This window comes from Phaenicophaeus curvirostris, chromosome Z (assembly GCF_032191515.1).
Source record: "Phaenicophaeus curvirostris isolate KB17595 chromosome Z, BPBGC_Pcur_1.0, whole genome shotgun sequence".
NCBI classification, from domain to species: domain Eukaryota; kingdom Metazoa; phylum Chordata; class Aves; order Cuculiformes; family Cuculidae; genus Phaenicophaeus; species Phaenicophaeus curvirostris.
In genome coordinates this window covers 41,465,252-41,492,123 of record NC_091431.1, presented here as the reverse complement: position 1 = coordinate 41,492,123, position 26,872 = coordinate 41,465,252, and the positions used below count along the sequence as shown (strand labels likewise).

The 26,872-nt window shown below is 36.4% G+C and overlaps 1 protein-coding gene across 11 annotated transcripts in view; it reads right to left on the bottom strand.

Annotated features, from left to right (window-relative positions):
- Positions 1-26,872, bottom strand: part of BNC2 (basonuclin zinc finger protein 2) — a 327,495-nt gene that overhangs the window by 200,417 nt on the left and 100,206 nt on the right. Inside the window, exon 1 of one of the 11 annotated variants that reach the window (XM_069879964.1) lies at positions 21,928-21,977. The exons of the other annotated variants lie outside the window; for them this stretch is intronic. The gene's annotated coding sequence lies outside the window, so the exon portion shown is untranslated. Of the gene's footprint in view, positions 1-21,927; positions 21,978-26,872 lie in introns of those variants that run through there. 11 annotated transcript variants of the gene reach the window in all.

Sequence of the window (26,872 nt, the reverse complement as noted above, 5' to 3'; positions counted from 1 at the left end):
TTCTCTAACATTTTGTACCTTGAGAAAAGTGGCTGCAAAATATATGAAATATTAGTTCGGATTTGAGTAGAAAAGTCAGTTTGTTGTACTTCCACATTACTATACATACAGATGAACTGCATCTTCTGTTTTTAAAATTACTGAAGAAAAAAGATTGTTTTATTTAGAAATCAGACTTGTAACTAGCAATGTAAAGTAAGATCTTCTGACAAATTACTTTTTTTTTGAATGAATGTGAAATCTATTTAAAGGACATTTCCAAAGTTTTCTTCAGCCCAATTTTTAGGAAACAGTTATAATTTACTGCACTTGACATGGAGATTTATTTTTAACAGTTACAAATAGTAGCATAAATAAATATTTACATACATTACATGAGCATATATCACTGACCACTTATCTTTAATAACTGTTATTTTTCAATTTTCCTTTGCATATCATCATCAGTAAACTGTTAACAGTTTGTACTCAACATAGTTCAAAATGGCTAACACATACTCAAAGTGCACATTGTTGAGAATTTCTGAAAGGTGTTAATGAGGTTTTCTGAAATCTGAAGTAATCATTCCATTTATAAATCATTCTTTTCCTTTATGGCTGACTGCTTGTTGAGTTTATGACCCTCTATAAGCCTTGTCAATTTAACTCTTTAAACCCACCACTACCACCAAACCATCATAAATGGGAACTAATAAGATTAACATCTTGTTTATCTGACAAATTTATCTCTTTTTATGCAAGCAAAAGAAATAAAGCACACAGCCAAATGTAGATGTCCTAACAGTTCTTATGGAATAAAATAATACAGGATATACTTTATAATAGGTTGTTTGGGTATTTCTTTTCTTTCCTAGCATTACATTCTTTAAAGGAAAAATGTCATATATGATCAGATTTCCTGGCAGATATATGGACAAATGAAAAATTATAGTTTGTGTATCTGCTTTATAATGTAAAAGATTTCAAATAAATCAAGTATTTCTCTCTTTTTTTGCTGGTAAGGCATGCCACACTAGTTTTTAACTGCAAAATTCAGAGAGCGTAAATCATACACACCATTAAAAAATTACCTATGTAAACATACTTGCACATATATAGACAGGCTATGTACATGCTTACATAAGAGGGAAGAAGTTCCTCTTCTCTTTCTTTATAAAATCTTGTCTTATTTTAAGTAGAATAGGCTTCCTTTCTCTGCTTCCTCTGCTAACCTGGCAGTATTAAGCATCATTAGTTTTTATGAACTCAGGCAGATACAAACCCTTGCACATAATGTTTGGTATCACTGATGCTGTATCATTCAGAAATCAAATCTACAATACATGGCCAGATAAACCCTTGCAAAAAACCAAACAGTCTAGTGCCCAGCGGTAAGAATGCTAACAACACGAGCAACGATAAACTTAAGTTTACACATAAGTTTAGAAATGATATGGTTATTACAAAAGACCATTTGCAAGACACTAAATCTTCCCTGTGATCTCTGTGACAGTTTCTCACTTCCAAAACCAAAAACCTGTCACATCACTCTTTAGTGTCATGTATTCTGTAAAGACAAATATCTGTGCTTATATGCATACAGCAACATTTTGCACCCAGATCTAGAGGTTTAAATGAAGTTACAATGCTAAAGATCTAAAGCATTTTGTTGCATGAGGGCCCATATCAGTCTTCACTTACATCCTAGCTGTTTCCTCGCCCTCAGTGACTTTTCAAGAGTACAAGCATGAAGTATAATAGAGTTCATCTTGGTGTGTACACATGTGAAAAGCACATGTATTCCTCCACAAGCATGTCCAAACACAGATGCCTACCTTTTTGTAAAAACAGTCTGATTTTTAGAGAGCCACACTACCCACAAATGTCATTTAGGTCTCAATTAGACTTCCATATATGTATCCATGCGGATTGTTTTCACATTAATCACCAGCAACACATAGAACAAAAAATATAGTGCAACATGTACTATAATTCTATGCTACAAAGAGCTCTGAGCTGAAGACTTCACAGGCTTTTATGAAAAGGTAACTTAAAAGTCACATATGGCACATGACTTGAATAGCATGAGACCATATAAAAACACAGAGAAATGAAAAAAAATCAGTATGACTCAAAACAAAGTTCCTTTCCAAGGGCTGTATCTGCACGGTGGTTGTTCCAGTCTCCCTACTCTTGTTCTACTAAACATTCCTATTTAAACTTTGCTAGAAGTCATTACTCAGAACTAACGTAAATTGGATGGGTAAGCTTATTCCCTTTACAAAGAAATACAATCTTGCAAATGTGCAGCATTGTTACATTTCATTATTTTGTTCTTTTGCAGTCTAAACTTAAATCCTCGTGAGTCATGTCAACCATTAATACAAAGAGATGTTTAAAAAATGTGAAAAGGAATGAGGGAGTAGTAATGGTAACATACAGTACCATGAGCTGCTTTGGCCTCCCAGTCAGTGGTGTACAGTTAACAGATCACTTCTGGCCTTCAGCAGACAGGGAAAAAAGTCCTCCTCCTTCCCCCACCCCAGGGTTCTGGGCAGGGTCAGCTGAGCAGGAGGGGGCTAGGGGAGAGATCTGGTGGTTTACAGGAGACAGCAACCCAGCTCCCTCCCCGCGCATTCCTTCCCCTCTATCTCCCAACTTCTTTGCGTGTGTCTTGTCATATTTTCTTCAGCTGCTAATTGTCTGGACTGTGAGATTTTACAGTCAGAGCTTAGGAAAAGCGAAACCCATCTAAGTGACTATCACAGCCTGTCAGCTTCATGCTGCCGGGTAAAATTTTCCAAGGAAAGTGTTCTTCTGATAGTTCCCAAGTCTCTAAGTCACCCTCCCTCCCCCTTTCCCCACCACACACACTCCCCTTGAGGCCTGAATGCACTTGTGGCAATAAAACATTCATGCGACTAGGAATTTTAACACAATGCCATTTCCCTAGTTTAACCTGAAAGGAATGCACTAGTCACAACAGACTACATCATCCTGCCATTAAGCCCTGCCAAGGAACCGCTTTTTTGGCTGTGCTGGGCCAGCTCTGACGGGAAAGGAGTACACAGACCCACACATAGAGCAGAGGGGCCACTTCTGCTTCCTTGGCCTTATCCAGCAACACCCTGCTCTTAACCATGACCTCTGGCCTGTTTCAGCACTGTGACAGCCTTGTGATGCATGTGTCACATCAGGGCTTCTGCAGAGTCACAACATTGAGCAGGCAACTCCAGCATTTCATTGACTTGCTGCTCTGTCTCAACAGGCACTTGATCATATGCCAGAGGGTGGTTGGGGATTTTCTCTCTCCCTTTTTTTTTTTTTTTAACGTTTTCCAGCATTTTTTAAAACGTATACTCTATTGTTACTGGTTCATGTTCTATGTTTAACTCCAAAGACCTTTCCTCCACCTGTGTACCCTGCCCCATCCAAACAAAACAAAAAAAAACCAAACCAAACCCAACCTTTCCAATTGCCTGTGGTAATTAGGTTATGATTACTGACAGAACAGTTTGCTTAGGGGACTAGTTACCAAAGCTACCAAGCACTTCGGTATTCTAGTGGCATTTTATTTTTTCTGTAACTAAAGAAAAGGGGAAGAGAAGGCAGAAGTATTTCCTTGATGATTTACAAAGAATGCTGATGGGAAAAGGAAACATTTAAGTGTCTCATTTGCCCTCTGTTAACCCTTTTGTGTAATGACAGGATCACTGCAAATGAAAATTGGAAGTGTAATGCAGCAGAATGAGGTACAAGAACTGTTTACATCATCTTGATTATTTAAAACATACCGATTTCTAAGACCTGAATTTACTTACTTTGTCTTGTTCTGAATGCCATGCAGCACAGCCAGCTTCACAGAAAATAATTCTGGTAGTTCTTACTCCTCTTCACTAGTCACTTTCACTCTTCTGCAGCTGAATTGCCTTTGATTTAGGTGGACAGAGTGCACTGAACAAACAGGCAAGGAAACATTTCAAAAACTGGGAATATCCCCTCAGATATTTTGGCATTTGCACAAAAGGGAACTGATGCCAACTGTCCTTGTGTCCTTGTTCTGCCCCTCATGCAGGTCATTACAGACGTCTGTAAACCAAATTAGCAGATAAAAGCATTCCTAGTTCTGCAGAACACAACATTGATTGCAACTCATGAGAGTTGACTAGTACTCCCTCGTGACTGTTTATCGTGTTATCCTAATTATCGACATGCCATTGTGGTTCCATAGATGCTTTACAGAGCAACCCAAGATGATAGGTTCCTCTGACCAAGGAGTTCACAAAGGGAATGAGACATTGCCACGTGAGCAGCAAATGTAGGGTGCAAACAGGAGAGGAGAAGCAGAAAGAGGTTACCACATCTGAAAGCCCAGGAGATGTGCTTTAGTTAGATAGCCTCTTGTTCTTACATCACAACATCTGGAACTATATCTCTTCATGTAACCATCCAGAGGTCAGGGGAAATAAGCACAGGTTAGAAAGATATTTCATCAATACACAACAACATCCAAGCACCGTATTTTCAAAATGCACAGCAGATAAATAGATCTATTAATAAAGAATGCCTTGTGCCACTGGCTTTGAAAATGATTTTCCTGTTATTTTTCCATGGAGAATCATGTTTCCGGAATGCAAAAGAAAGCAACAGCTCCTCTGGACTCCGCATTCATCTGACTAGAGCATATGTTTCAGGAAATTCAAGCCTGATTCTCTGCTTTCTAGAAAAACAGAGATTTTACAAATGCCAAAGCAGCCACAGTGAACAGTAGATAACATCACATACTTGAGAGACAGAGATCCAATGTTGCACAAATATGGGCTCGGCTGCCCACAGAACAGAATTTTTATAATCTCCACCCTGTCACAGGTTAGTTTATAGCATGACGTGAAATTGCAGATTATTTAGGGAGAAAAGCTGCAGTTTTACAAATTATGTTCTAGTGTCCACAGAATTTCCTTCTAGCTATAGCAAATAATCTTGACAATTAGTACTTGTGTTAGGCGATACAGAAGGAAAAGGAGTGCTACCTTACACACTTAAAAAAATTTTCAAAATGCTTGGCTATGCAGAGTCAAGTTTGCTTTGTGTTTACAATGAATATATAACACAGCAGCGTAAGTGTTCAGGGTGAAAAATTGCATTTGTAGCAAAGACAGAAGTTAAGTAAGTGTATATGCAATTAAAGCTGTTCCATTGCTGAAGGCAAACAGTACTTTAAATTTAGTCTATGGATGATAATACACACACTCAGAACACAAAGTTCCAAGAAACTGTTTTTCTGTTTTGAAAAGAAATGAGATCTTGTTGCTAGAAATCCATGCTCCTGTATTTCAGAAAATGTTCAGCATCTAAATTACTCAAATCTTTGAACATAACTGCCATCTTTTTAAAGGGCCTGCTTTTAATTGCACTTGGAGTAAATCTGGATGTATTCAGCATTTATATACAAGGCTGTAGAGTTTATGAACCCATGCCTGCCACATCAAATGTATGTATATGGCCCAGGTTTTCTAGTGCTCAACATGACCTGTCAGTATTTATAGTTACTTCTTTTCATTTAACAGGTTTTCTTCTCATTCAGTCCTTCTGATAAGGGGCAACTAGTAATTTCTACTAAATTCTGCTTTATACAACTCTGCTGAGTCTTTCCAAATGGTTTTCCACCTAAACCAAAAATCCTCATTCTCCATTCCATCACAAAATAACATTAACAGATCTATTAACAGTTCACCATAGCACAGACGAGTCAGGCAGAGGGGCTGCCTTACTGAATTATACCAATTCCAAAAAAGGAGGATAAGGGGTAGATAACAGTTTGTATTTATCTCTGCTTTATACAGCTCTACTGTGTTACATCCATTCAAAAAAACAAGAAAAAAATTAATGGTTACAGTATGTTTTGGAGCAAAATTTACTTGAGAAGTCACAAAGTTTAGATGCCTCTCGTGACAAAACTGTCTGATGCTGGGTTGAAATATATATGCAGATAACCTAGAGTACCAGAACTCTTTTATTTGTTTTATGGATGTCTAAAACTTTTTGTATGGTGCAATGGGCATCTTTACAAAACAAACAAATACAGAGTGCTCTCTAGGATATATGATCTGCTTCTCTTAATTATCTTTCAAAGGCAGCTTAGACACAAATCTCAAAGAGCATGTAGACTACAGATGGAGAGAACACAGCTATGGTGCAGAGGGATCAAGAGGTCTTTCAGGGCTGCAGGGCTGAAGAATGCAATTTAATTTTGACTAAAGCTGTTTGGGGCTACCAAAGCAAAGATTTTTCTTTCTTCCTTTTTTTTTTTTTTTTTTTGTATCAGCAGCACTATCATCATGGCAACAAAAATTAGGAAACACACACAGTACAAGTTGATGGGTTTCTAGAGCACAGTTGAAAACATCTATCAGTGTTGGCACACTTTGGAGTTTCAGTCATATTTTCTTGTCTTCTCTTCAGATGGATGCTTTCATGGACTGACTTTGATACAACTTCAGTGTCATGCCAGAATTAGTTGACTTTTCTGTCTTATGAGTGTCCTGTTTTCCCTTGACCTCCTAGACACCATGAAGCAATACAAGGAAGTGCCATGAAACCATTAGGGTGCAGAGACAAAATATAGCATTTAGAAAGACACTAAATGAGGCACCATATCTATTATCTTTTGCAGGTCCTCAGAATTCTCAAGGAGTTAAAATTAATGTGATGCCGAATAGGAGGACAGCTGACAAAGTGTTCATCTGGTAAAGATGAAAGATCCCTACAGAAGCTCATCACCACAGAAAAACCATCGAAGGTATCTATTGTGTACATACTTCCCCACCATTCCAGGCATCTTACCACTTCCTAAACATATCACAGAAGGCTTGTTCAAGCTATTCCAAATAATCCTCAGTCCAGAACACTTTCCATGAGGAAGAGATCACTCTGTGATCCTGCTGTATTCTTTAAGCTTGGGTCAGTAAAGTGGCCTTGCATGTTAAAAGATACTTTTTCTTTAATCTAATCAGTCAATCCTTGGATGACAGAATGGGTGAAGGTAGCTAGCAGGTTCTAAATGTCTCAAAATATCTGTGGTTCATTAGCCTTTAATTTGCTGACAGGGTAGAAAGAGATAGTAGAACATTAGAAAATCAACCCTGTCAGTCAGAATTCTGCCCGTATAGAATACGTTGGGAAACATAGCTATTCAGAAAAAAAAAATACCTCAGTCAACCATTTTTCTGAGGCAGGATGCCTGGAGTACTGGCAGTTTGGCACAAAACCAGAGAGGGTATGACAATGGCCTGAAGAAAGAGAATAGTCTGTTTAGAATTGAAAAGCCAAGAATCAATATTAGGTAGAATCTCTGAACAATGTAAATAATACTAATTCCTTGACAGAGGGTGGACATTTAGCACCAACAAAAGTGCAGTGGAAGCTGCAAGAGAATTAACATCTGGGTGCATGTCTGATGACTCCTCCACAACAATAAGAATCTTTTCCTGTTTAGGATTTGGAATCAATGCAGGGGCTAGTGCCAGAGGAGACAGCTGCAGAGTCCTGAGAAGACAGCAAGTGAGTGAATTCATATCTTCAGTTAAAAGTTTTCTGGCTGCTTGTTCAGGTTCCTGTATCTCTGGAGAAGCATCTGAAATGACAGTCCTCCACTGAGTTTACTGGGCTTGGATGCTAAGGTATCAAACTAGTACAACCCTTCTGTTCCCTCTCCTCTGAAGAGCTGGAATGAACTGCTTATTCGGTTGCCAGGGGATGGCTCTGGGGGCTCCCATACCACCATCTGCACGGAAGCTTTCCCAAGTGGTTGAATACAGACTTCTTCCCAGGCAGAACTAGTGGAAACATATGCATGTTCATGAAAGAAGCATAATTCTGGAAGAAACTCGCCTTTACTTGACATGGTAGCAAATGGCTGCCTGTAGTGGGTAGGTAAATTGGGCACAGAAAGAAAGACCACTAAATGAACTCCACTACTTCCATCAACTACCTTTTGGCTCACACACAGATGTCCACATCGTGCGTCCAGGGAACTAGGCAGTGTATACAAGGAGACATGTCCCAAAGACATACAGAGTCTTTATTTGAAGCCTGGCCACCAGTGCTTCTTTCCTTTGCTTACCCACAATGGCACTTAAGTAAGGTCTAGAAAATTGTCTTTCAAAGCTAGATCAATACTTGCAGGACAACCATATGGTTATCATAGGCAGGCTTGCATGTATTTCAAATCACTAACAGTTGTGCAACTGATCATGACCTGACATACTGACAGTCATTTCAGTAAGCAGGAGAAGAATTGTTACTGAAATGAGGTTTGCAGAGTGCAATGACTAAAATACAAAAATGCTCTGACAAAGTAGCTGCAGTGTAACTTGTTGTTCATGGCTTTTTCTTATTGAGCAACCATAGTTATGAACTAATGTCTACAAATTGTTCCTGGGAACTCACAGGGCTCGTGGCACCTTTGGCAAAAAAACAGTGCACAAAAATATGAAATAACAGAATTTAATTGTGGAACACTAGCAATACTTCATATGAAATTCTCTACAGAGACAGTCCCTGTGGTTAGAAACAGTAGTGGCATTCAGAAACTCAGTTCCAGCTTTGCCATTGTACACAAGGTAGCAACTTAATTCCCCATTTGGGTACTAGTTTCTGCAAAGAAACCAAGTCCTATCTCACAGAATTTATGTAACACATTTTTTTTCTTAAAGTGCTTTTGGATAATGAAAATGGGGCAGAATTGGTTAATGTTGTGGGTTCTTTTTACACCCTTACACGTACTTAAAATTTATTTGGTGGGATATAAATGAACCGCCCATCAAATGTATACCTCTGACTCACTAGAGCCCAAGTTTGAATGTGCCTCTCAAAAACAGTAAGATTAAATAAAAGTCTTTATTATAAACTGCATTTTTTTTAATTATAAGGAATGATCACTCTGACCATGTTTACTGTCAGATTAGCCATAGTGATAGTCCATTCTCCACATTTTCTTGTTCTTTTGTGTTCCAGTTAAATTCTAAAATCTGCAGGGACAAGACTGTGTTTATTTCTATATGACAACAGAAGACCTGAGCACATCACCAACTGAGACTTCGATCAAACCAGTGCAAGGAACAACCCTAGTGAAGAACCACAGTCAGAACACTGCTTAATAGCTTCATGAAGGAGCCTGCTTGAAATAAAATGCCAAATATTTTACGTTTTTTCTATAGCAAGATGGCACTAGTACTTCTAGCATCTCTGATATAATCCATGATATTAGACATTCCTGATATTAAAGAATAACTTTTACAGATTTGAATTGAATTTGGGACAAGGAATTGAATAAATTTGAATTGAATTTTGGGACCTCTCTCTTTTAATTTTTAACACCAGTATTGTAAGTAGCTTTGTTTCTATCTGATCACCTCTTCCATTAGTCCTTCTGCAGGTCCTTACCCTTATTTCACCTCTTCCTCAAACAGCAACAAGAAGGTTCTCCAAAAAAAATCAGCATTTCTAACATAGCTGACACAAGGTATTCTGAGGGCATTTAGGCAGAATTCATTTCTGCCAGGCCCCTAAGCCGAGTGTACCACTTGCATGATTAAACCAGTCTCAAATGGTTTAGAAACCTTCTTTGCCTAAAATGATAGCAATCTGTGTACACCGTCTACCATCAAATGCAATTCAGAGTGGTGTGTAATGTAATGTAACATGTAACACATCAGGGCACACCTGGTTTGTCCTCTGCATGCTGCACAAAATCTACAGTGGCAATGCTGGCAATGCTGTCTGAAGAAACTAACGTTATTGCAAAAACACAGGAAGAATTACTGTCTTCTTTATCACATTAGTCTTTTCAACTAGCCTCTGAAAGCCCTGTTAAAAGACGCAAGTTTTGTAATCCCCTCAACTCCATGAAAACATAATTCTAAAACTGTTACCTACCAGAAATACTTCTATGGAATCAGAACTAATTACTTAGCCAGGACATTATATTGAGATTAGGTTTTGAATGTAAGCACGTCAAGGCAAAGAACACTTTTCACTTTATATTTGAAAACTGATATAATTTCACAAGCAGAAAACATTCTGTTTCTACAATGTAGGAAGCCTAATAGTTACATAACCTTTGAAAACATAAAATGTAAACAGGCATGGAATCTAATCCATGCTTTTATACAGTAAAAATGTCCCATTGTGCTAATAGCAACTAAGATTTTAAAATTATGGCCCATATATTAGTAAAAAATTTTATGTAATTATTAGAAGATTATGCTAGTAGCTATAAACAAAATAGATGACAAATGTCAATCTTACCCAGTTTATCTAAGATTTTGAACCCTGCTCACATTCTTATTCTAGAAAAATAGAAAAATGTATCGCTTTATCCATCTGGAAGAAGAAAAGGTTTCCCAGAAGCACTTTATCCCAAACAATCAAATTTGTTATGTAATAAAGAGAGAAAGGAATATTTGTTTTGGTTATTCCTGAAATTTCCATTAGTAAAAGCATAGCATGGGAAAGAAATTACCTTAAACTCTCACAGCAAATGATGGTAAGAAAAAAGATAATCAAAATAGTGCAGGGATAATGAATGTGCAGTATAAAAGAATATCATTTCACTACTCAACACTAGCTCTAGAAATCTGGTTCGTCTGTGACAAAGAATCATGGATAAAAATATGATCATTTTATTAGCCATCTTAAATGAAATGTAATGTTAATTTCATGTACATAGTCTTCATTACTGCAATACATGTATTACTAGCATACTTTAGTCAATTAAGGCGTAGCTACAAATCTGTCAGGTGTCACCATGAGAAATATAAAGTATGGAGTTGCACTGAAAATGTTAAAAGTGAATAGTAAGATTGCAGTAATAGGGATATGCTGAGAGATAAGAATGGGTAGGAAAAGGAAAGTCTTCAAACGGGCTAATTACAATCAGAATTAAAAAAAGACGGTTATAAATAGCATATTTCAATATAGATATGTAAGCATAAACTATCTTTAGATCTGCGCAGACATTCATTAACGAACAACTAGGCAAAGTACTAGAGACTCTAAAATTCAGACCTAAGATACATAGTTTAATACTGCATTTCATGGCTTATCTATTTCTTCTGTTTCCTCTCTCTTTCCTCTTTGACTCAGCTGCTGTACAGAAGCCCTCAGCACAGTGCAAATTAAATAAAGAACAATGTGTAACTTTGCTAGATAATGAGGCTAGTAAACACAGCCATTCACCCTTGCAACCCATCACCTTCTCTGTGCTCTACTTATTCCCTCCCCAGTCCAACCAAAACTATTATGCACATAAGCACATGCATATACACACATGTGCACACTACAAGCTTTATGCAGTGAGAAATATATTAATTTCCTCAGCTCAGGCAAGGCACTTCTGGTAGAGTGCATTACCTGGATTAGCAAAAATAACAGAGGGGAAAAGCTGGGGTAAGCAGCCTGAAGCCCTGTGTGTGGCCAAGGCAGCAGGAAGCAAGGCAGAGGGAGAGAGAATGAACCCAACAACACAACAGTGGAACAAGCAGCTGGCCTGAGATGCTAATTCAGCGTTTTAACAAATCAATGCCACTTGAAAAGTACAATGCGAGCCCTCACTGGGTAGATGTCAGGGGACCCAGAAAATGCATTCTCAAGTATTTCACATTAAGAGGGAATAATGTGTTAATTTATAACTCTTCACCCTATACACTTGGATTATCCATCTGTGTCAGTGATTTGACTTCTTAGATTTATCAAAAACATGCACAAAGGGAGGCATCTTCTGCCTAAGCATTGGAAAAAAACAATTCAGAAACAGCCTGCCCTATTTAGTTGTTGGGTAGAGAGCCAGGTTGGTTTATTTTTCCCCTTTTTTTTCCTTTTTCCTTTTTTTCCCCCTCCTTTGGATCCTTCGGTCAAATGAAGGCCTTGCTTTAGTGGTGGCTGATTGCATTAGGTACCATCTGTCAAAAGTGACACCACAGCACAGCAAAATCTTGAATCAGCAACCTGAGATGCCATCACTGGAATTTAGTTTAAAGAAACTTAACAAAATCTCTCTGCACACCTAGCAGACAAGAAGCTACTACAATTAAAACACCACCCTAAATGCCAGCTGAGATCTACAGATACTACCTTCTGAAATACAAAGGAAAGGAGGCTGAGGAGGGAGAAGAAGATTGCATTTATTTTGAGATGGCTTGTAAATATAAGGAGTTTCCATACAAACTTGAAGTAGAACTGTAATAAGAAAAGTATTACTGATTGTCTTGAGGTCAGATACTTGAAACTGTTTCTTAACAAAAGCATATTCATTTTAATTATAAGGACAGCACTGTTTCACATGCATAGAAAATCTAATGTCGGTCCAGAAAACACTAATCAAACCTAAACTACTTTTGCCTGGAAAGCACGTCTCTTTCAAAATTTAACTTTTATTGGTTAACTTTGAATTTATTTAAAATAACCTGCATGAGAATGAAGCCTGTTTTATGTCTGTTGAACATGTATGGCATGGACAGTAGCAGTGTACCTTGCCTCATAACAGAGAGGAGCAGAATCCAAAGGAGCAATATGGAGAGCATGTCCTAATTAGGCTCAGCTCTGTAATATTTAATGCAAAGATACAGTGCTTACTGACCAGCTCTAAGCAAATGGTTATGCATCTGTGGCTTAGAATCAACAAACAAAACAAAATGCACAGAGAGCAAATAATTCCTGAAAATTCCTGGAAAATGTAAGTGGCTTTTACTGTTTAAGATTAAATCAAAAGAAGTGTGGACAACTTTCTAGGTGCTTGCGTAATTGCCACTTCTATTTCATTGTATTTTTACTACACAACATTGACACTGTGGTAGGTTGGAGATTTTTTGTCAATTATACAATTACGATAGAAACAGACTATCTCTATTTTCAGAACATTCATATGTAAATAATATGCTGATGAATGGAAATGAGATACTATAGATGATACATAAGTATCCATATCTCCTAAAACTAAATGCTACTTTGCTTAGACTTCAGTACTACTGCTTCTGCCATCCCCTGCTTGCCTAGTGCAGGCAGGTACAACGTAAGATGAGAGTAGGTGGCCTTTTGTGGGGGGTTCCAATAGCTGCGAAACACACAAGAGAAAACACACAAGATGGAAAATAAATCTGGTTTTGACATGAATGTGTTTTACAATTCCATGCATTCACATGGGGGCTTTGTATTTTCTTTTTCTTTTTGTTTTTTTATTTTATTTTTTAAAGACCTTGGAAATATCTTTTTTCCTTTACATAATAAATGCAAAATTATTTTATTTCAAAACAGGTCACTCAAGGAGTATTTCATATTTCTAGCACTGTTCATCTCTTTCTCTTCTTTTCACATGAAACCTTATGAAGGATATAACATGCATGCTTCATAAGCTTGTTTAAAACCCTAAAGAATCCTGAGGGGGTCTTTATGTCTGTTTATTAATTATAACCCAGAAAGGTACCACATATGTGCACTGATTGCAGAAAGTCTGCATCCTACTTCTCAGACAAATTTCTATTCCTGTCTGTCCCATACAGACTTCTCCCTAATAAAAGATATCTATTCTTATCATTATAGCACATTTAATCCCCCTCTGCTACTCTCCTTCCCCCCTTTCTGGACTCACCTAAGGGGTTAAAAGACTAGAGTACATTTGTGACTTGTCAGTGACATATAATACCCAGGTCCTTCATGCAATCAACTTTTACTTGACATGTATTTGCTCATCACAGGACCCGCATTACTACTGGGAAAATGAAGAAAAACCTAAATTAACACTTGACATTCAATATGGTCAAGTCCTTAATTGGCTGGGCTTCCTGAGAAAGCAATTTTCTATTCCCCAAACTGTTCGTGTGTCATGTGTGGAGTGCAGCTCTTGGCCATCACTGCTGTCCCTCGCTCACTCTAATGAGAGCAGATGAATTAGTGCTACGTGACACGATTTTAGCAGGGTTCCCTCTTTCCCTTCCCCCAGTCCTTCTCCTCTGTTAGTGACAGCTGTGTGGCGGGGGGGGGGTGAGGGGGGTGGGGACAAGGACACTAAGAAATGCCAGTTCAAATGGTTCTGTGAAGACTGAATATTTTTGAAATATGTAAAGCTTTCTTGATATTCTTGGAACCTTGCAATTTAAAAGTAATAGGTATGGAGAAGGAGATGGAGCACTATAAAGATATATGAAATTAGGCGAGTTTGGCTGGATATGAATTAACTTCCAGCATCTCTCCCATTCCTCTATTAACCTGTAGCAGTTTAATTAAAATGGAAATTACCTACACTGGAAAAGTAGTTTAAAAATGTTTAGAGTCACCAGATTAATTTGCAAAATTGTTTTGTCTATATCTCATGTAAATAAAAAAAAAAAATCACTTCTATAGCATGCTTCCCTGTGTGACAAAGATCATGTACCACAAAAGAACATTTGTGTGTCGTGTTTGGAAATTACAACCACTGCATTCAGTTTACTTTTAGTATATGGGAAATTTCTTTCATCTAGGATGCTGCTGCTTACTTTACAATACAAAGTTAAATCCTAATAACGGTTTCACTATCTGAACACCAATGGAAATCCCATAAGGGGTTCAAGTCTTTCCTAAGTTTTTGCCGACTGATGGGAGAACACAATTTGTATCACTAATGTAAAAATAAAACAAATGTAAGCAATGTAAATAACTGGAATTCCAGCTGATATCAAAGATGATAAATCAGAAAGAACAGAGACTAAATAAGCAGGATATTCAAAATAGTTAAAGTGCCCACAAAATAAGAATGAAGCATATACATACCTGAACATTTATTACTGAAAATGTACAAATAATTAGAAAATATTTTCCAGCTATATAGTTTCACTTCACTGTGTAACAGAAAAAGTAACATGTAGGTCATGTATTGTGAATGAACTTCTAAAAAGTCTGGCATTGCACAATCAATTTAAGTAAATTATTTTAAGAGTTATATTAACAGCATAGCTGAACTTGCCTCAGGAAGAGTCCTTGCCTCAGAAAAAAAAAAATAGAAAGAAAATTGCAGTTTGCAACTTATCTCTCCAAATCTGAGACTGGCCTTGTAAAGTAACATTACTTCAGTAATATAAAAAAAAAGAAGTGTGGACTGTTAGTTACAAGACAAAAGAATGACAGCACTTTTGGTGTAAAATAGACTGATAAACATCCATTAACCCACAGAAAACAGAATTTTCATGGTACGTTTCTGCAGCTATGACAAAGGTGTGCAGCTTTTTGTGGTTATGGTTGTAAATATTTCAATTAAGCAACAACAGAGTTCAAAGACTTGCTTTTTCCTATTTGCTTTTAAAACATTCTTGTTATTGCAGTGTTTTCAAGTTATGCAGAAGGAACACATAGGTCTTTGGCCACAAAAATTTCGAGAAGACTTTAGAAGTTCCTGTTTCTCAGGTGCTGAAATAAGCCCTCAGAGCATAATAGAAGCTCCAAGAAGCAAATATGATAAAAAATTAAAACATCAGTTACCGCAACTGTTATATCTTCACAGAAAAAACCCCACCCAGCTGAATGAGACCACCAGCCCTACCTGCATCAGCAGAATGCTGAAGTCCAGAGCACTTCACTGGCAAGAAACAATTCCACATTTGAAGGACGTGTTGGTGAGGAGAGAAGTGGTTAAGGTTTTAAAACAAAATGCAAACTTTACTCCTATAATCTTTTTCAAGTAACAAGTACTGTAGCAGAAGCATCCTCAAGAAACAAAGGGCATAGTGATCTAGCTAATAGTGTTGTGGTGACCTTTGAGACACTGACTAGTCCGTCAAGCACCATCTGCGATATGTACAGCATAGTTAAAAGGAGGATTATTAACTGGCCTAGAAACTGAAAAGCCATTTCAGTCCTAAGAAGAATATGAATTAAATTCACTGAACTTGTACAGCTTGAGCCTTTGAGTGCCTCCAGTTAAGAAAGCCTTCTAATTCACAGAATAGGATCCAAAGATAATGTTGAATACATGGCACCTTTCATCTTAAATTCATCCTGAGTTTTGAAAAAACTACAGTCAAAGAAGCATTGTACCACAAATTACCTTTACTAACATCATGACCACCTCTGCTGGTGACAGAAATCACAGATACAGTAAAGTTCCTAGGAAACAAAGGACTACTGCCTAATGGAATTGAAAAGCATCCATCAAAAAAAGGCTTAGATATTCCTAAAACTTATTAACTCTACTTGGTGCAAGATATGCAGCACCAGCATCCTGATTCAGCATCCTCAGATTTTAATCATGCAACCCTTTTTACATTGCTGGATGAGAAGTAGAAATGATGGCAAATCATGGGTCTGAAGAACTACTTGCTGCTAAACTGGAAAACTCCTTTTCTTACTGCCTATAGTAAAACAGCCCATTAAGAGTTGCTTCTTGATTAAAAACAAGTAAGTAATTTCAACTATGGCAAAGTGACATGTTTTAACTTGACATTTTGTGAGGGATGAGTACTTTGTGAAGCTCATAAAAGAGTGAACAGATTCAGTGGAACATTAAGATTTACTATAAATACTCAATGCCACTGTCACTGCTGTGCAAAACACGTCATCCCAGAAATATCTGACTCAACAGCCCTAAGGTTATTTAGAATAGAAAGTGAGATTTTTACATGCTTCACTTTGATGCCATGACAGCAGCTGCATTAAGTTCTCTCAGCGGTTTTCAAAACCCAAATAAAATGCTTGCTCTATGTTTTAAAAGTTACTGTGCAAATGTGTGCCGCCCACCCAGTCTGTAATAGCTTACATTCACCATTTTCAGAAAAGATAAACACAGTAGAGAAGGAAATGATAATATAAAAACAGCCTGGCAAGTGAAATGAGGAGAAGCATTTTAGAGTATCTGGCAAGACAAAGCAAACAAATGTTATTTTGTGAAAATTAATAGCATCTGAAATTATACTGCCATCCCAGTACTCTCCCCCAGCCTCGTGCCCAAATTAAAGGTATTCTATCTAATTCCCAGTCAAGAGGTTGCTAAAAGTGGTAAGTACAGCTGTATTGATACTGAACTTCTTGAACACAGAATACCAACGTCACACCGACACACTTTGCAAATGCTTTGCTACAAGCAGCACCAGACACTTGATTTGAAATACTTAACCTAGCTGTAAAACAAACTGTTAATCTCCAGCCTCTTCTCCAGTTAAAGTCTTCTATACAGGTCTGGAAACATACCAACACCTTATTATGTTTATGCTAACCTTACCTGCATTTTGATTGGAATTTTACAATGACCAGTGGTTCAATGCAACAGTGCTTCAGACACTGCTGAAAACCGGCTCCACTTACTCATGGTTTTAACTAGATGTTTTCTATTTTTGTTTGCACAGAAATCTATAACACAGTGACCTTCAGTTTAAAATACAAACTAATTATCTATTCCTTCTGTTCAAAAATGTTGGTATAATGTGGCTATCTGACTTGCCTGGAGAATTTCAATTATGAGCAGACTTATTTTTCCTTGGATCACAACAGACAACAAAGCACCAGATGTCAAATTCTGCACACAGATGAATGATGCTTCTTTATAGGAGATACCAGTATTTCCTTTGATACACCTTATTTGAGAAAACTGTGTTCACAGCACTTTTCTTCAGTCAACAAAGTTACTACTGCCCATGTAGATGAGTATACTGCAATTGACTAGTATGGAAGTTACAGCACTGCTGCAACATCTGCACAATAACTTCTGAAGACTACAAGCATTTCATCCAGTTCCTGATAAGCCATTTAAAATTTGTGCTGGAGCTACAAACATTGGCTTCAAAAACTTACAAAAGCCAATGACAAACCTCAGTACTTAAAATATGACTTTAATAATTGCTGCAGCCTCTGAGGTTTTACCTTCACGAAGACAGATATTTTCTAGACTAGAGATGTCTAACCCAACAATGCTGGTTTCTGTCTCTTGTTCTAAGTAGTTTTATGACAGTCAATAAAGTCTTATATGTAAAATTTGCTGCAAAGCTCTAGCAACACTACAGTTCTTAGGAGGTAAGGGACCACGTTTCTCCTAACTGTATCACAATAAGCTGACTCAAAAGCCTATACTGGAATTCACCTAGCATTTTTTAAATCCTTACTTCATTATTTAGTATCTTAAACTTTGGAGTTTGGTATGCTCTTGAGGCCATGAACTCCTAGATTTCTAGATGCCAATTTCCATATATAAATTATGGCTGCAGAATAAAAAAATATTCTGAGTTACAACATGAAGAATATAAAAGATAAGAGCAATATTTTTTTAAAAAAAAAGTAATTAGTGAACATCTTTTATTTGTTTCCCTGAAACCAGTGACAGTTTTGCAGTTCTTTTCAGTGAGCCTCAGAGAGCATAAATGGTTTAACAATGAATATTATTCGTAACTCAAAATGGAGTCTTTAGCAATGAATTACATAATAAAAATCATAAAGAGTAGTTATGTACACTAGATACCTGAAATGATTACAAATAATATCACAAAAATCCATTTAGAGTAGCTAAGGTAAGACAAAACAGGAAATTATTTAGAAGTCTGATCATTTTCAGGACTGCAGAGTTAGCTTCAAGAGAAATACTTTTCAAGGGCTACTATGATTTTCTATAGATATGTCCAGACTCTGTGTTACAGTGGTTAGATAGATACATTATTCATGTACTTCATTCATTAAAAAATTATTTACAAGGATCTTGAATTACTATAATGTGGGTTTTTTGCATGGAGGCTGGCGTACGTTATGACTCTAACTCAAAGGAGAAAGTGAGAGAGGGTTACAGGATTCATAAAAAGCATGTAGTCGAGATTCAGACTGGCACACAGTGTGTGATAAAATCAAATATGGAACATAATGAGACATATGGAAACATAGCTTTTGTGCAGGGAAGGATGAATCACAGGTTCACAGCTGGAATTTATGTGGATCCTTATTTAGTGGAGCATCTGTAGCCACTGTTTAGCTACATTCCCACATCAACAACAAAATGGTGCCACAGAAGAGAACACATGCATCAAGCTCCAGCTGGTATCTAAGCCCACCACTCCCTTCTTTTCCCTGAAGTCACATTTAGTCAGTTTTCTTTTTACATTTTGTATGTGTATAAACATGTACATGCAAGTCAGTGGACAGAATTAAAATGCCACACCTGACCACTGCTAAATTTTGGAAGGGGTGGGGGAACTGGTACAGAAGGGACAGGTTCAGAAAAATAAAACCCAGTCATTTAAAAATTTGCTTTATGTCTACAGCTTTACTATATGCATTTTACATATTTACATACTTCATATACTTTACATGTTAGAAAAGCTTTATTTCAGTTTGGTATCATTAAAAAAGGCCCTTAAAAATGCAACTTGAAAAATAATAGAAAACATGATTTACATGAGTAAGAATGTGGAGAAAGACATCATTTCACGTCTAAGCAATTTTCACACAAAAAATACATAAATACCAATTAGAAGTGTTTAAAGTTGCATTAACTTTGTTTGGGGGATTTGTGATGTTGTTTTAGTTTTAAAGATCACTGCAGTCTATACTATGAGTTAAAGCATTCCCTTCCATTGCCTTTGGAAAGGTTTTGTTAATGAAGATATAGGTTAATGAAACATACATTTTTATGCAAGAATAAAACTGCATTTTAAAACAAAAAAACACCTAACACTGGTTATCAGAAGATTATTTTTTTTAAACAGCTGGCATATACCATGCAGTTTCTCTTAAATGTGTAATTAAAATTTTGAAGAATCTAGTTTTTAAAGGTCATACTTCTACAAATATTGCATTATTTGAAACTAGAGTACAATGCTCTAATCCCTTCCCCAAATTTTACTTCTACCATTATTTCTTCACTTAATATGTATTTCAGATATGCAAAATGCAAATTACTTCCTCCTAAGGAAGGACTGAAGGAAAAGCCCTCAGAGCAGTTCTGTGATTATAGACTACACTTGTATTGATTTCAGTGAGAACAGGATCAGGCACTTAAAACTATAATTTTCTAGTGCTGCTAAGTATTGTTTTTCCACAGAAACCTGTTGTATCAGCAGAAGAATTTGCGATACCTTGGGTTTGACCTGTGTACTGACAGGCTGACTACCTCAAGCGAGCTTTCACAATGGAAAAAAAACAGATAGAAATTGTTTTCGATAAATTGCCGGGTAAGCCTGATGATGTAGGAAATTCACGAACCATTTTTACTCCTGCCTGAACATTTTCCACAACCTTGGTCATGTCCTAAAACTCAGCTTTTTCTTCTCTTCTTAGACAATCAGACCAAGAAGCCACTAATGAAGCTACCCTCAATAACAACAAAATACACCAGTACATGTGTAGTTTAATTATTCCTCACTGTATAAGGAGAACAAAAAATACCACTTTACAATGAGTGCTATGCCAAAACTGGAGAAGTAGTATTTTCCTTGGAATGAAAATACACTTATCATGAGAGACAGTCTACATTTGTCTAATTCTTATAAATAACTTATTTTTGATTTGCTAAATAATAATTTAATATTACAGCTCATGCAACTGATTTTATTTTTTAAATATTTAAAGGAAGGCAATGTATTTCAAATACTACATCAAAAAGTAAAACAAAAATATACACATTTCCAGGTGAATTAAAATGTTTAAGTTGTCTTTCTTATTTATTCCTGCAGAGAAAAATCAACATCTCAGTAGACTGCAAAGCAGTACTTCAGGAGGTCTTGCAAAATAGTGTAATACTATTCTATTTATATGACATTGTCTTTTGTGTTGAAAATTATTTTGCATTCTTGGAAAGAGAGAGGTAAAGTGGGAAGAAACTGGACATTATACATAGCACAAGACAAACACAGTCAGCCGTATACATTTCTTAATGTGAAACAGTGCTTACTATTCAGCTGTCACTATGCTAGTAGAAATCCAACATTTTTAAAAGTAGAAGCAAGATAAGAAAATATAATGAGTAAAATCTGTGATAATGAGATCCTATGGCAGACAGACAGATGCCATACCTTATTTTCATACATAAACAAAAACACATAGGTTAAGCTGAAGGTTTTTTTTCTCTCAGAAATTAAGTGATTTATAGCATCCAGGTTAAAATTTTTTTCTTTAAAACAATTTGATCATTCATTCTTACACCCTCTCTGATTATTTCCCCCAACCCTGAAGTGAAATTTAGTATTGCATTAATAATGGACTAGAGGATAGGAGGATATATCAAAATTAGTAAGTCACAGAGTAAGGTACTTTTCTTTCAGTATGCTCCACCTGCATGAAGTCCATGTTTTGGCATGCTGTCTGCTGCTGTAACCAGTTCTCTCCCAGATATCATCGAAGCTGAGCATACATTTTATTTTTTTATGCAAATTATGGCTTTGGAGAAGTCATGCCTCAACACCATTGAATTAATAAGCAGCCAATCTGTGACATAAAGAACATATTTATAATAATCAATCACCTCTCAGATTATTACATTGTTTGCAGAACATTATAAAAACTGTTAAGTATCAGGCATTTCTTTATAGCATTCTGTATAATGATGCAGCAAAGCATATAAATAAATCTTTTTTTGGAGAAGCTTGTATAATGAGAGCATTTTTCCTGCTACCCTTTAAAACACCAGCAGTTAAAGACTGAGCTGTTTCATAAAACTGTTTGTACATCAATGTTTGAGTGACACTTGAGGGTTATGGTAATCTAGGAAACAGACTTTTGTTTAAGGCTTTGAATGCTCAAAAAAACCCACTCCACCCCAAACCCTTACAATTTGTAGCACAAATGATGAAGTTCCTAAACAGCTATTATGTTTTTCCTGGAGTAGAAACAGTAAGCCAGAAGCTGATTTTGCTTTTTATACCTGCTTTGCACAACACCTCTTCCGTGCATTCTCATTTAAAAAAACCCCTAATATTAGATAAAGCGACACATAATTTGACAGCCTACCAGTTAAATTCTGACAAGGTCAATAAAATGAGAGCTTGCAGGAGTCCCAGATGAGGAACACTTTCATGAATGCCTCCATTGTGTAAACTCTCCGTATATCCTGCCTGCAAATGACAGTCATATGCCACCAGCTGCAGGAGGCATTCCAGCAATGTCAACTGCTGTGGGGCATTAAGGCAGGGTAGAAGAGTTGGTACTTCTTTATATTTTCCCCTGCCTAGAGTGAGGGCTGTCACACTTAACTCATTTAGGTGTTATTTTTCTAAAGACTATGGTGTTTATTTAGAAATGGAAGGAAATATATAATCAAAGCCTTACTAATAGAGCTCCTCATTTTAATAGTAGTTTGATTATATAAAGCCAGCTGGAAGCAATTTTTTTTTTTCCTTGCATATTCTTCATTAGTTTGTACCTCCTACCTCCCTATTTCAGATGTTCTTATCAAACTGATGTATTTTAAAAAGTAAACTCTTCAGGGGACAAACAGCCACTGAAAGTTACATTAGGAAATGTGAAAATTCCTATGCCCACTACTCAGAAACATACCACTTCTAAGGAGACTGTTTTCATAGGAACTCTATTTTATAGATTGCCATAAAAATTAAGTTTTAGAGAATTCTTGCAAGAAAAAGAAATACTTGGCGTATTTTTAATTAAGAGCTAAGTTTGAACACAGTGGTACAGGTTCATGGTATTAAATATTTTTAAACAACTCACTGAAGCCCAAGTTGATTATTTTTTGTCTGCTAAGTCAGGGGGGTGGAGGGAGAGAAACTATTCAAGCATTCTGTAAGTTTAATTTATCCATTTTTCTTGATTTTTGTGTTGTCAAATAAACACAAAGCTCATATTTGAGATAAAAGAATAAAAATACACTGAAGAATCCTTTTTAAATATTAGCAATGCCTTGGTTAAGAAATTGCACAAAGTAGAGATCAAACAGATGCTTTTCAGAACTTTCCATATGATAAACCAAGGAATCACACATTTTATCATGCTTTTACATACAGCCACACTGAAATACAAAACACTGAACCCTTTGCATGTCAGCACCTACATTCAGCCATCCTTTGAAGAGATGCTTCTCTCTCTGCCCCACATTTCTTCCTCTGGTCTCTCATAATCAAGATTGTTTTAATTATTCACTTACTACCAAGAAGAGTTTTTCTTTGTATATATATGTTCAGATATAGAAAGAGAGCAGGAAAAACTGTAGGGAAAGAGAAATGAGGAAAGGCATAAATAAATAAAGGATATCAATAATGATCTATCATAAAATGACATTTTGCCATTGTACTTCTGCAAGAGCCGTAACATCTCACAAGATGTCCCTCTGAAAGCAGCAATAAAACTGAAGTACAGAATGCAAGATCTTGTATTCTGTGTAGGCAAAGGGCAATGAATATGCTAAAAGGAAATCAATCTGCATAAAAAGATCTGACAATAACATCTTCAGGTTTGTTTGGAGTTTTGTTCAGGGTTTTTGTGTTGGTTTTCCTTCCCCTTAATGAGAAAGCAAAGAAGACAGAACACTTTGGGAAGCCAAATTTTCATGTAAATAAAAATAATTCCTTTCAAAATGTTACTTTATTGATCAAATTATCTTTTATTGTACTGTGTTGCTACTTTTCCTATGGAAAAGTCGGCAATTCCAATTAGCAAGAAGTCTTGTAAACATTTCTCCTCCAATTTAATTCCATGTTGAATTACACTGCCCAAATTTCATTTTGAGATTTCTGGTTCAAAAAAATACAAAAATTCAGAGGCATACTGGAAGCAACCATAATTTTTCACTGGCTTCCAGGATAAACAATGAAAAACAGCTTTCAGTGAGTTATGCATAAAATCATATACAGGCCCATAACGTCTAAGTGCTCAGAAATGAACAGAGATTTTAACAGAGCACCTGGGTTTATTTCTGGATTGTGATAAAACAGGAAGACAGATTTAAGAGTTCTTTATTAAAGTGCAGTGACTAACTTTTCTTTTTTTTTTTTTAATAATGTTCATCTCCTTCATGTCTAAATAATAGAAAAGATTAAAACACACAAGAGCAACTTTCTTTAACCATTGCAGAGTCTCGTTGTGAAAATAATCTGCACATTTAGCTTCATGAAGTTACACGTGTACAGAAGGCTCACAGAATTGAATTCCTAGTTACAGCTCACTCTGAAGTCTAATGCACTGCTATCTGTAATTCTGTACCTAAACTGTGTGCTGTCCTTGATCCATGACAGGGCCTCCAATGACATGAATGGAAAACACATGTTCAGATCACGATGAGGATACGATCCTTTTTATTCTAGTTTCCTCTCACAGGTACACACCAAATGTTGAATTGTTCATCTGAAAAGAACTATGTTGTACAACATTTTCATTCAAACTGTTCAAAGACATTGTAAAGTTATGTATCTTAAAGAAATACCCTACAGAATGTATGGAGAAAATACATATGTAGAGAATCAGGTAATCTATCTCCTTCCCTAGAATTCTGGTTAAATAAAGTTTAAAAAGAACCACTAAAAATAAACAAATAGTGTTCATCAGGTGTGTCTCACTGTTCCGTGAGTGGTTAAAAATTACTGAAAAATAAATGAAAGAAATTAAAGCTCTTTCCAACACTAGTCACAGTAAGTATCACCAAAAAAAAGCAGGATCATTTACCAAAACATTTACCATCAGATTTTTCTGTAAGGGACATATTCCAAAATGCACAGGTAGGCAGACTGCATCACTGATCTCTACTGACATGTTTGTGTTGTGGTCCATTTCCGAATAAATATAATCTCAAATATCACAGTAAGTTTACCTGCCAGTGACAGTATGTTTTAATGACAACCCCGGTATAAATTTTCTCACTTTTCATTAAACTTCTTAAATTATCATTTATTATTCATTTATAAAGGATTGCTGACTTCTGTATTGCACATGGGAAGGAAAGGCAGGATCGTAATCGTGTCATTTTCTCTTCTGAACTCCCATGCTCTCTAAGTGGCAGATGACACTCTCTCCTTTCCTTTGCACAAGTGCACAGATACGCATCATCAGTAGAGGATGGGGATGCAATGGCTTCCCGAGAGAGTCAGAGTAGCATCAATGGTACATTGTTGGCAAGTTCACACTGATCAAAGCAATTCTGAGATGCTCAACCCCCGCCCCCCCCAGAAAGAGATAGCCTCTCTATGACAAAATGTTGTTTGACACAGCCATAAAAGTGGCACTGTTTTCTTTGTCAGTGAAGGAAAATAATTTAGAAAACAGTTGTCAAGTATTCCAGTAAGGGGAAAGAAGCATTAGGGCATTACTAAAATGAGTGGGGTGAGCAGTAACAAAGCAACAGATGCCTGTCCACAGGCTGATGTACAGTGTCTTATTTTGAATATTTGTTAGACAGACTGATGTTAAGCTAAAGAATGCATTTTGCCTCGTTGAAAAACTAAATACAAAGACTTCCATTTAATAGAACTGCTTTTTAAGTTTCCCCCTTTCTACTGGCAGGCTGGACAAAAAATAAATCCTTTCATTACAGTTTATCTAGATGCTGAAATTTTGTCATTATGCTTTTTGAATTGTAGCAAAAAGCAGCTTTAGTGATTTTTTTTCTGTACTAAAAGATTAAGAGACAACAACAATGGAATTCTCCCTTTCTCCTTATTCTCTGTTTCAGCTTTCTCTTTCTTGAGCCAGTATGATTCATCACCTCCTGGGTATACTAGGAGCCCCAAGTTTGGAAATTCTTCTAAACTGCAAAGAACCATTAGTCTACAAGGCAAATCCTTTAACAAAAGCACAAGCACTATTGTTTGACAAAAATAACTGAGCAAAGAAAGCCACACACAGCATATGTTTTGAACATTTCTAGTAAAAAGTAAAAGCTCTTTAAAGCTTTTGTTTCTTCTTGTGCTTTATGACGGCAGTTCTGTATCAGTGAACAGAGTGTTCCTTTGCAATCAGCACAGTGTCACAACGACCTGGCAAATGTGAATGCTTTCACTATCACTACAGTCCTTGCAATCTTGCCTCAGCTGTGACCCATTCACTTTTGCCCCAACTTCACTAAGATGCCTTACTCAGCATCTAATTAGTTAGGGAAGATTTGCCTTGGCTCTTAACCCTGACATAAGAGCAGGACTCTCTGCTGCTGTTAAATACCAAATCTGTTCTGTCACTACATTAATCAAATCCCCATAAAACTATACATGAATAAGTAACTACTAAAACACAAAGCAGAAAAATAGAAAATAGAAAAGCTATACATTTTAAAATGTTAAACACTAGTGTTTATTGCACAGTATATTTCAGCATGTGCTTTAATATATGCTTCAATGCTTCATGCAGATTTTGCAGTTTTGTGCATATATATCTCAAAGTTAAGCAAAGATCTAACAGTGTTCTTAGCACATCATCAACTGAAATATACAATGGCACAGATATGTTCAAACACTGCATGTATATATGTGCAAAATTAGTACGTATAGAGGAACAGGAAATATCTCGCTACGTTTCAGTTCTGCAAATACTGAACACAGTAAGAGAAGCTATTGAGAGTGGTTTTTTTATTTTTAACCATGTGTGATGCATTTAGCCATTTATCTATCACTGCATGTACCTGTATGTCTAGTGCTCTATGCCATACAAAACATCCTGCGCTTTTGCCATGCACAATATTTTCTAATGCCTCTATCCTGAGGCACATCAGAAGCAGCACAAAATTCTTGATGCAAATATTTTTAATTTGCTAAAAGGACATGAACCATTACAAGTCTAAACCATTTTTTATTAAAAATAACTGATAAAATTAACACACATGTCTTAAACTAGATAATGTAATCTGATAAAGCTTCTGAATTCATACCTGCATATGAACTTAATAGTGAAAAACAACAATTAAAAAAAAACACCTAGGGTCAACTAATCTTTATAATGGTATGACAAAAATACATAT